Source organism: Gorilla gorilla, chromosome 14 (assembly GCF_029281585.2).
Source record: "Gorilla gorilla gorilla isolate KB3781 chromosome 14, NHGRI_mGorGor1-v2.1_pri, whole genome shotgun sequence".
NCBI lineage: Eukaryota > Metazoa > Chordata > Mammalia > Primates > Hominidae > Gorilla > Gorilla gorilla.
In genome coordinates, this window is record NC_073238.2 from 68,795,001 (window position 1) to 68,805,238 (window position 10,238).

The 10,238-nt window shown below is 37.2% G+C and overlaps 1 long non-coding RNA gene across 1 annotated transcript in view; it reads left to right on the forward strand.

Moving 5' to 3' along the window:
- Window positions 1-9,217, forward strand: part of LOC129526164 (uncharacterized) — a 111,392-nt gene extending 102,175 nt beyond the window's left edge. The window contains exon 5 of the long non-coding RNA XR_010130584.1: window positions 8,936-9,217. This is a non-coding gene — a long non-coding RNA (uncharacterized lncRNA). The remainder of the gene's footprint in view (window positions 1-8,935) is intronic.
- Window positions 9,218-10,238: the final 1,021 nt, after the last annotated feature.

Consider the following 10,238-nt stretch of genomic DNA (forward strand, 5'->3'; position numbering starts at 1 on the left):
ATTTTTAAAGTTCCAGCTTTTAGATTTGAGCCTTTGATCTACCTTGTGGTGATTTTTGTACAAAGTTTATTCCAGTTTTATTCTTCTTCACGTGGCCTGCCAGTTTTCCCAGCACCATTTATTAAGTAGGATGTCCTTTCCCCAATTTATGTTTTTGTATGTTTTGTCAAAAATCAGTTGGCTGTAAATATTTGGGATTTATTTATTGGCTCTCTATTCTGTTCCATTGGTTTATGTGTCTGTTTTGTACCAGTACCATGCTGTTTTGGCTTCTGTAGCCTTGTAGTATAGTTTGAAGTCAGGTAATGTGATCCCTCCAGATTTGTTCTTTTTGCTTAGTCTTGCTTTGGCTATGTGGGCTTTTTTGTTTGTTTGTTTCACATGAATTTTAGAATTGTATTTTCTAATTCTGTGAAAAATGATGTTGGTATTTGTATGGGAATTGCATTGAATCTGTAGATTGATTTGGGCAGTATGGTCATTTTCATGATATTAATTTTTCCAATCCATGAGTATGAGATGTGTTTCCATTTGTTTGTGCTATCTATGATTTTTAAAAACCATATGATAATCTCAATAGATGTAGAAAAAGCATTCAATAAAATCCAGCATCTTTTATTATCAAAAACCCTCAACAAACTAGGCATAGAAAGGACATACCTCAAAATAATAAAAGCTGTATATGATGAACCCACAGCAAACATACTGAATGAGCAAATGCTGGAAGCATTCCCCCTGAGAACTGAAACAAGACAAGGATGCTCACTTTCACCACATCTATTGACATAGCACTGGAAGTCCTATCCAGAGGAATCAGGCAAGAGAAAGAAATAAAGGGCATCCAAATTGGAAAAGTGAAATTTATCCTACCACTGTGTGCCAATAATATAATCCTACACCTAGAAAACCCTGAGTACTCCTCCAAAATACTACTAGATTAGATAAATGAATTCACTAAAGTCTTAGTCTACAAAGTCAATCTGCACAAATTAATAGCACTGGTATACACGAAAACAACCAAGCTATAAATCAAATCAACAACTCATTTCCTTTTACAGTAGCTACAAAAAAAAAAAAAAAAAAAAAAAAACCTAGCAATTTATCTAACCAAGGAAGCGAAAGATCTCTACAAGAAGAATGTTTAAATGTGTTTTATAGAGACTGGTCATACTATGTTGTTGCCCAGCTGGTCTAGAACACCTGGCCTCAAGTTATCCAGATCCTCAGGTCTTGGCCTCCCAAAGTCCTGGGGTTACAGACGTGAGCCACCACACCTGCCCAGAAAATACTGTATTTTAGATCCAATATTTGGTTGCAGATGTAGAACTCCATATGGTCGGCCAACTGTATCTGCGGAAAAAAAAATCTATGAATAATTGAGCCCGTGCAGTTCCAACCCATTGTTGAAGGGTCAGCTAAATATATTTGGACAAATAGACATACAAATACATAGGACTATAATTTAAATATTAACAACTGTGAAGACACAGAGAAGATGCATCTACTTCTAGCAAAAAAAGCACAAAGGTTACCCGAATAATAGGTGACGATCCATGTGCATTGCTTCTGTTTGTCTCTTGAAAACATATCAGTGAGCTGGGAAAGTCCTAGGAATGAGATTTCATTCATTATCAGTGATTGAACTGTCAACAAGGAAAGTAAACACGCAGTGGCTTCATACAGCATCTTTCTGGCATAAACATCTGATGTTTATGGTGGCAGCAATTTAGATATTTTAAAAAGAGGATAGAATTAACAGAGATAAGTGATATTGAAAATTTCATATCAGTACTGTAGAGAAGGCATTTCAATAGCTTTCAGATACACCTCATTATACCTCATTCAGATATGAGAGTGTTGTGGGGCAAAAATATTGTCATACAATAAAATTTGAGATACTAATATGCTTGTTTACAAAGAAAAATGCAGATACATGAAGTCAGAGCAAACCAAACACATTATTTTTAAAATGAAACATCTTTTCTTTTTTATATATTTATATATTTATTTATTTATTTATTTATTTATTTTTATTTTATTTTTTGAGACGTAGTCTTGCTCTGGAGTCGCCCAGGCTGGGGTGCAGTGGCGCAATCTTGGCTCACTGCAACCTCTGCTGCCCGGGTTCAAGCAATTCTCCTGCCTTAGCCTCTGGAGTAGCTGGGATTACAGGCACGTGCCACGATGCCGGGTTAATTTTTGTGTTTTTAGTAGAGACAGGGTTTCAGCATCTTGGCTAGGCTGGTCTTGAACTCCTGACCTCGTGATCCACCTCTCTCGGCTTCCCAAAGTGCTGGGATTACAGCTGTGAGCCACCGCGCCCGGCCAAAAAAAATGAAACATCCTTTCTAACATCACCTTATTTCACTATTTTCTAGAACTCTACTAGGTAGCGGCAACATAAAATTAAACAAGGTAGACATGGCTCCTCCCTTCACAAAGCTTACACACAATGGACAAGACAGAAGACTTAAAAAGCAATTGTAATTCATTGTGTGTTATTGCATTAGAAGTACCTTGACATGCATAGACTGGGAATAATTACAACTATTACTAAAATATGTAGCAGTAAAAAAAGGCAATTATCAAAACTAACGTACATAGGACACAAGTCCCTAGGAAATTCTTCAGAAGACTAAACACTAAAAAAAGGGGCTTATTCTATGATTATATTCAATTTTTTTATTTCATCCATATGCTTTATATATATTTTAAAGCAGGAAGGTCAGCAAGCCTTCCCTGGAGAGTTCTGGCTAAGCTCTATTTGCACTATCATCAGAGAGGCAATGCTGTCATGCAGATGGCCCCCTGGTCTGGGCAGCTTGATGAAAGTGCCTTTGTGTTCCTAATTAACAAGTGAACAACTGTGCCAATTGCTTTGATACATTTGAAACCTTCTGTTCTCAGACTTTTGATGAGCTGTTTATTCAGAAGCAATACCTGCCTGCTTATTGGCCCCAGCATACCACTCCTAAAGGGCAGAGTTATAGTGAGATTGACAAAGATTCCTCTGTACAAAGGAAGATCATCAAGAAGCATAAGCCACATTCAGGTAGTCCATTTTAGATCTCATTGATGGAAGAATAAAGCCTATGACTATAAAGTGCAACTATTTCTTGGCAGTAACTCTATATATCCAGAGCTCACAGTTCAGTAATGAGCTGCCACACTAAGTTGTTCTTTGATTCTGGGAGTTCCCAAATCTGTAGCAGTGTTTAAAAAAAGCAACGTTTCCAGGATCTTTACTCAACTCTTAAAAAAAATTGGTGGTAAAGTAGATGCTGGCACAGAGAGTAAATTAGAACATCAAATGATACTAGAATAATAAATGTTAAAGTGTATGCCAAATTATATTTAGCATGCAAAAGAAAAGATATGTTAATGAAGCCCAAAGCCCCAAACCATTTTGTGCGTATAATTGTGTGAAATGTAATGGGAGGAGCAAATGTTAGTAGCTTTTAAAAAATTTTCTTGACTGAGTGTAATGTAGATAGTATCAAGGCCATGAGATAAAATAACTACCCTTTTGATTTATAAATGCATCAAATTAAAGAAAATGACATTTTTAAAAATTAAAAATGGCAAATCCTCAGGCATATATTTAGAAAGGCTCTTTGCATTTAGAAAGCTAGAGTTCTTCATCAGAACTAGTGGTTATGATGAGAAAGGAAAAAAGTGATGACAATGTCCCTTACAACAGATTTGAAAAGTAGCCATTTTTTTTTTAATCCTAAGGAGAATGTTTAAATTATCTCAACCTTGGCACTATTGACATTTGGACTGAATAATTCTGTCTTGCTTGAGACTCTCCTGTGCATTATGCAATGCTTAGCAGCACTTCTGGCCTCTATTTTCTAGATACTGGTAGTACGCCCCTAAGTTGTACAATCAGGAATGTCTACAGACATTGCCAACTGTGTATGAGAGCAAAATTGCTTACAGTAGGGAACCACTGGTTTTAATTAGAGACAAAGTACTTCCAGTAGAGACAAAGGGGTGCAGAATTTTTTTCTGCTTGCCCCTTCCCTCCAAGTACAACTATAAATTCCTTAAATGACTTAACAGAAAACCAAGGATAAGTATAGTTAGTAAGAGGAAGAAAAAGGGTAGGGAGTCCAGGACTGGAGGAATGATGCAGAAGCACAACTCTTACAAAACCCTATCCAACAGAAGACAACCCAAGCCCCATGCTTTCCACCTCCTGATCAAGCAACCAATGGTGGATCAGGTAAGCTCATTCCTTGCCAGGACTCAAAAATACAAGGTTACTCTACAAAACTAACAGGGAGAATCATTGATCCAAATGCCATGCTGACCCTAAGAGGCCAGGGAAAGGGTTCTCATTCCACAGTGGGACTTCATCTAGAGACACTGCATAGCTAGGGGGCACCAGACAACAGCAATGATATCCTGCCACAACAAGGCACCTCGGCAGTATTAGAGTGAAGATAATAGAAGATAGAATATGTAAACTTGAGGACAGATGAATAGAATTTACCCAACCTGAACAAATGGGAGAAAATAGACTAAAACCAAACAAACAGAAACCACAGGCCTCAGGGACCCGTGGACAAAATATCCATCATTATTATCATCAGAATTCTAGAAGGAGAGGAGAGAGTGGAGCTAAATGTATGCAAAGGAACAACAACTGAAACTTCCCAAATTTGTTGAAAGCATAAGCCCACATATTCAAGAAGCTAAGCAAAATCTATACAAAGACACATCATAAACATACTATGGAAAACAAAAAATTATGGAATAATCTTGAAAGAAGCCAGGGAAAAATTACTTATAAAGGGATAGCTATTCAAATAATAGGAGATTTCTCATCTGAAACCAAGGGGTCCGTAAGGGTGTGCCATAACATCTCTCAAGTCCTGAAAGAACTGTCAACAGTGAATTTGATACCTGGGAAACAATTCTTTAGAAGTGAATGGAAAATAGTGGCATTCTCAGAAGATGGAAAACTAATAAAATAATTTCTCACTAGCAAATCTAACCTTTAGAAAAGGCTAAAAGAAGTTCTCACAGAAACAAAATGAAAATGTTGAAAAATTTTGAAGCATCAAAAAAGAAGAACAGAAAGTGTAGAAATATTGGTAAATACAATAAACTAGTGATAAATTATTGCTTAAAACATAGAAGGGTGGACACATTATTTTAAAGCACAATGTAGTCCAAATTTAGAGAATGAGATTGTGTCAGAACTAAAAAATACCTCTTTGTAAATCCTACAAGATATAGCCTGATCTTTTTGGAAGATAAATTAGTTACTTTTATATAATTGAATCACCAAAAAAAGAGATAATTGGGTTTCTTATTTCCAGGAAGAGCTAAATAAGTAAGAGTTTGACCAACAGAAGTCTTCACTGAAATTTCAAATCATTAACCATGATTGAGAGATTGGAAATAAAGACATCTGTGACCAACACAATCTGGCACAGACTGGATAGGGAAATGAGGTAAACAAGTCAACAATACTTGGCTCAAGGATAACATAATAATGATGACAATGACATCTGTGATTTTCATTTTATGCTCCAGAGACTTTGTAATTGTTGTCTTTATCTCTCAAAAAAGTATTTTATTTCTGAGCCAATCCTGGCTCCTCAGACTCTCTCCCACTTTCTGGTATCACAGCAGGACTCTTGTATTATGTTACCTTGGGCTCAGGTCAGCCAATGGGAAATACTGATGGTGCTTTATGCGGAAGGGGGAAAGAAACTAGGTTAACCCTTTCTCTCTCTTTGTCTTGGGTGGTTTCTCCAGCAAGCTCTGCCCTTGTAACTCCTCTTGATTGTGGCTACCTCTGTGCAGCTTTTCAGGCTACCAGGTTACTTTGAATGACTTTGGACAGTGGGCTCCCCCTGTTTTATAATCTTTGAGCCTAAGGTACTAGTGGTTTTCTGCTGTTGCTGTTCTCTGGGTTACCGTCCTGTCCCTTGATTGACTCTCAGATGCTGAGTTACCACCTTTTGATCTCCAACAGTCAGATGCTCTTTCTTTCACCTATGAAACTAATTCTCCAAATTAAATTCCCTATATTGTAGACACTTACATTGTTTTTTGGTTTCTTAATTAGACCCTGACAGTTACACTTTGAAATAAAAAATCAGGCCGGGCATGGTGGCTCACGCCTATAATCCCAGCACTTTGGGGGGCCGAGATGGGGGGATCACGAGGTCAGGAGATTGAGACCATCCTGGCTAACACGGTGAAACCCTGTCTCTACTAAAATTACAAAAAAAAAAATTAGCCAGGCGTGGTGGCGGGCGCCTGCAGTCCCAGGTACTCAGGAGGCTGAGGCAGGAGAATGGCGTGAACCCGGGAGGTGGAGCTTGCAGTGAGCCGAGATCACGCCACTGCACTCCAGCCTGGGCGACAGAGTGAGACTCCGTCTCAATAAATAAATAAATAAATAAAATAATAAAATAAAAAATCAGAAGCAGAATGAATCTCTAGAGGTCATCAGGTTCAATTCACCTGTATTTTCCACAACACAAATGATTATTTTTCTTTTGACATACATTCAAATAAAAGCTGAAATGAGTAAGCATATTTGTTAAAGTAAGAAAATGTAAAAGAGCATGACCTACTATTCCAAGACCTACTATTCCCATCCTAGGATAAAGATGGCTCTCAAAACCCAAATTCAAATGCCTTGACTGAATGAACTCATTCTGTGCCAGGGCCGATGGATTCTGATGCCCGGAATGTCCACATCAAATAATCTCTATGGATTTTAGTAACTGTTATCACTCGAAGACCACCTCATACCCACATTTCACATCATGTGACTTCCACAAGAACAATAGACATCCTTTGTTATTATGACTCAACTGATAAATAACTAAAATGTATACTGGCTTTTTTTTTTATAGTATTAATTTACTGAGTAGATGTACTAAAACATTGGAGTTTTAAAATATTCATTCCTAAATGAGCTACTTTGAAAGCTTTGAAAAAAGTAAACACACGAAAAAAGAATTGAAGAGCATACTGACCTACACCAAACCACATAATGTGGACATCCTACATTGCACTGGGACAGAGAGCTGATAAAACTGATACTAAGGTGCTAACATAAGATCAGTCTGACTGGGTTATTTACATGTGTAGGTTTGTGAAAAGGTCTTAGTGAATAAAATACGCTTAGAAAAATAAGAAAAATAACAAAAATAAGCAATAATTTTCTTAAAGATAGCATCTTCATATTAAGGTGATCAAGATGACTAGTACATCACGCATAGCAGGATAGCTTTTGATATCTTTATCAAGCTATTCACCTCTGTGTTCCAGACTTCTGGGATCAGGAAAAAAAAAAAAAGAAGCAAAAGAAAAGAAATGCCAACTATAACACAGGAATAGGTGGATTCTGTTGGTAAATTCTTCAGTGAGCTTTACTTTCCCTCCCCTCACATCTTCTTAGAGACTTCTAATTACTCTTTATTGCTGTCTCTCATCCCCTCTCTTCTGTGTTGCAAATGCTAGTTCCATTTTGTCAGCATTTAACTGTTTGACTCCTCATCTTGAAAACCTCCCAATGCCTTCCTTGAACACATATTCCCATATGGCTACTAGCTACTGCCCTAGTTCTGTTCTTCCTGTCACAGGCAAATTTTATTAAAAACATTTGTTTCAAACGCCATCCTCATTTCCTCAACTTCTATTCACTCTACAATCGGCTACAGTCTAGGTTCTTTCACTGTCACTTTAATTAAACTGGATGTGGAAAATTATAATTATCTCTTTATTGCTACATTTATTAAATATTCAAGTGTCTTTACCTTACTTAAACTTTGGAAGCATTTGGTGTTGCTGACCCATCTCTAAGTCCTGAAATCCTTTGTCTTTGGTTTTCATTACATAATAATCTTCTTCTCCCTCTATCCTCTTCCTCTCTTCTTCCTCACTCTCTTTCTCCCCACCCCCTCCTCTCTCTCTCTCTCCTTCTCTTTCTCTCTCTCTGTCTGTCTTTGGACATTTCTACTTAGATTTCTTTGAGATATTCTTTACCTCTATCTATTATGTAATTCCTGATGTTACTCCAGGGTCAACACAAGATTTTTTTCCACTTCTCTGGGTAATTTACCCAGTTATTATCTGCTAGTTCAGAATTATTATATACAAACTAACTCATTTTCTACACTACCCTTCACCCAAACAAAACCTTTCAGCTCCTGTGTTTCTTATCTTCTACCACCTTACGTTGCTTACAAAAATCGCACGGATTCAGGCCAGGTGCGGTGGCTCACGCCTGTAATCCCAGCACTTTGGGAGGCCGAGGCGGGGGGATCACGAGGTCTGGAGATCAAGACTATCCTGGCTAACACGGTGAAACCCTGTCTCTGCTAAAAATACAAAAAATTAGCCAGGCACAGTGGCGGGCGCCTGTAGTCCCAGCTACTCGGGAGGCTGAGGCAGGAGAATGGCGTGAACCCGGGAGGCAGAGCTTGCAGTGAGCCAAGATAGCACCACTGCACTCCGGCCTGGGTGAAAGAGCAAGACTCTGTCTCAAAAAACAAAACAAACAAACAAACAAAAAAAAACAAAAAATCACATGGATTCAACTACCCAAACCAGAAACCTGCACATAATATTTGACTCCTATTTCTGTTTCTCTCTTCAGTTACTAAGTCTCCTTGTATCAACTTTGATTTTCTGGAAATGGGATTCTCTGTGCTCTCCAATCCAGCACCCTAGTTCAAGAACTGAATAAAACATAATTTTATGTATGAAAATCATTATCAATGCCGTCTGTTCAGTGAAGCAAATCATGGGGGCCAATACTTCTTAAAATAATTTGTACCTACGATGGTGTTTCAAAGTTCTGTCATTCTTCATTTATCCAGGGTATTTGATCTCTACTTCTCCCTCAAAAATATCTTACACAAATTTTCCCCCAAATCTTATCTTGTTTACTGAAATTTAGTCTAATCAAGCCTAACCCAGCTGAGCGTCTCTTGGCACACAAGCTGAAGGGAGAGCAGGTGTTACCAAGTGCAACTCAAGCCAATGGGAACCAAAGCCAACGGCTCATCCTGAAATGGAAATCACAGCCTGTCTACAGAATGAACACTAGTGAAGAAAGCATTAGAGCTACCTCTATCCATCGTTTGGTAATGTGTTTTTCTTTTTTTCCCTTCAGCCCTTCATTGCAGTTCTGTATTCCATCTCTAAGTCATTTTCATCAATGACCTTAAGATCCTTCTATTCCATGTCCCGAAACTCTCATTTCTCTTTGTGATTCACAAATATAACATTCCGTGGATCTACTGCATAGACTTTGGATAACCTTTATTTGTATCACAAATGTACTTGCCCTCCCAAATTCTGATTATTGCCTTAAAATATTTCCCAGCATATGAGTCAAATTTTTTTTTTTTGCTAAAGCTTTTTTTTTTTTTTTAGCAAAATACTGTTTTCGTATATGCACTACCATTTGTTTTTTCCTTGAACAGTCTCATCTTCTAGGCTACACCCCAGTGCATTATTCTTTTACTCTGCGCTATCTGCAGACAAGTTAAAAAGAAATTATCCTCCCTCTATCACTGAAGCCTTTCTTGCTGACTTCCTATTATCAAGGTTTATATGGCAGAACTGGCCCTTCAGGATTAATGTGACTGATTTGCTAGGTTGTATACTGGATACCGACCTTAATGGGGAACATTACATTCCATAATTGCATTTTCTAAGCACCACTTCCATCGTGGTAAGTAATATAAATCCCAACTAATAGGAAAATGAGGGATAAATGTACTGATTTCCCAATACAGTACTTTACCAAGTGAAGTTTGAACACTGGATGATACTATACTCGCTTTATTTCTGTTCCAAAGAAATAATGCTCATAGGATACTTTTCCCCTAAAATAATAGCTTTTGATCTACTAATAGAGAGAATTAAAGTCTGATTAAAGTTGGTTATTTAAACTCTGCTAAATTTCTTATTGGTATTGATTTCTCCATCTTTAGGGTTTGAGGTCACCAATATCTTTTAAATTGTCTTTTTACAGAAAAATATTAGATACTAATATTTTAATAAGAATAAGTATTGTAAAAATAAACACGTATTAGAAAAATATTTTTAAAAGAGTTTAAAATATAATTCAGAAACAAAACTACAGAAAATTTAGTTTTCATATCTAACTTCTTAATAACACATAGAATAAAAGAGTTAAAATCAAACTTATTTGTTGAGTTTATTTACTCTCAGAATGCTTGGTGCTATAGTCT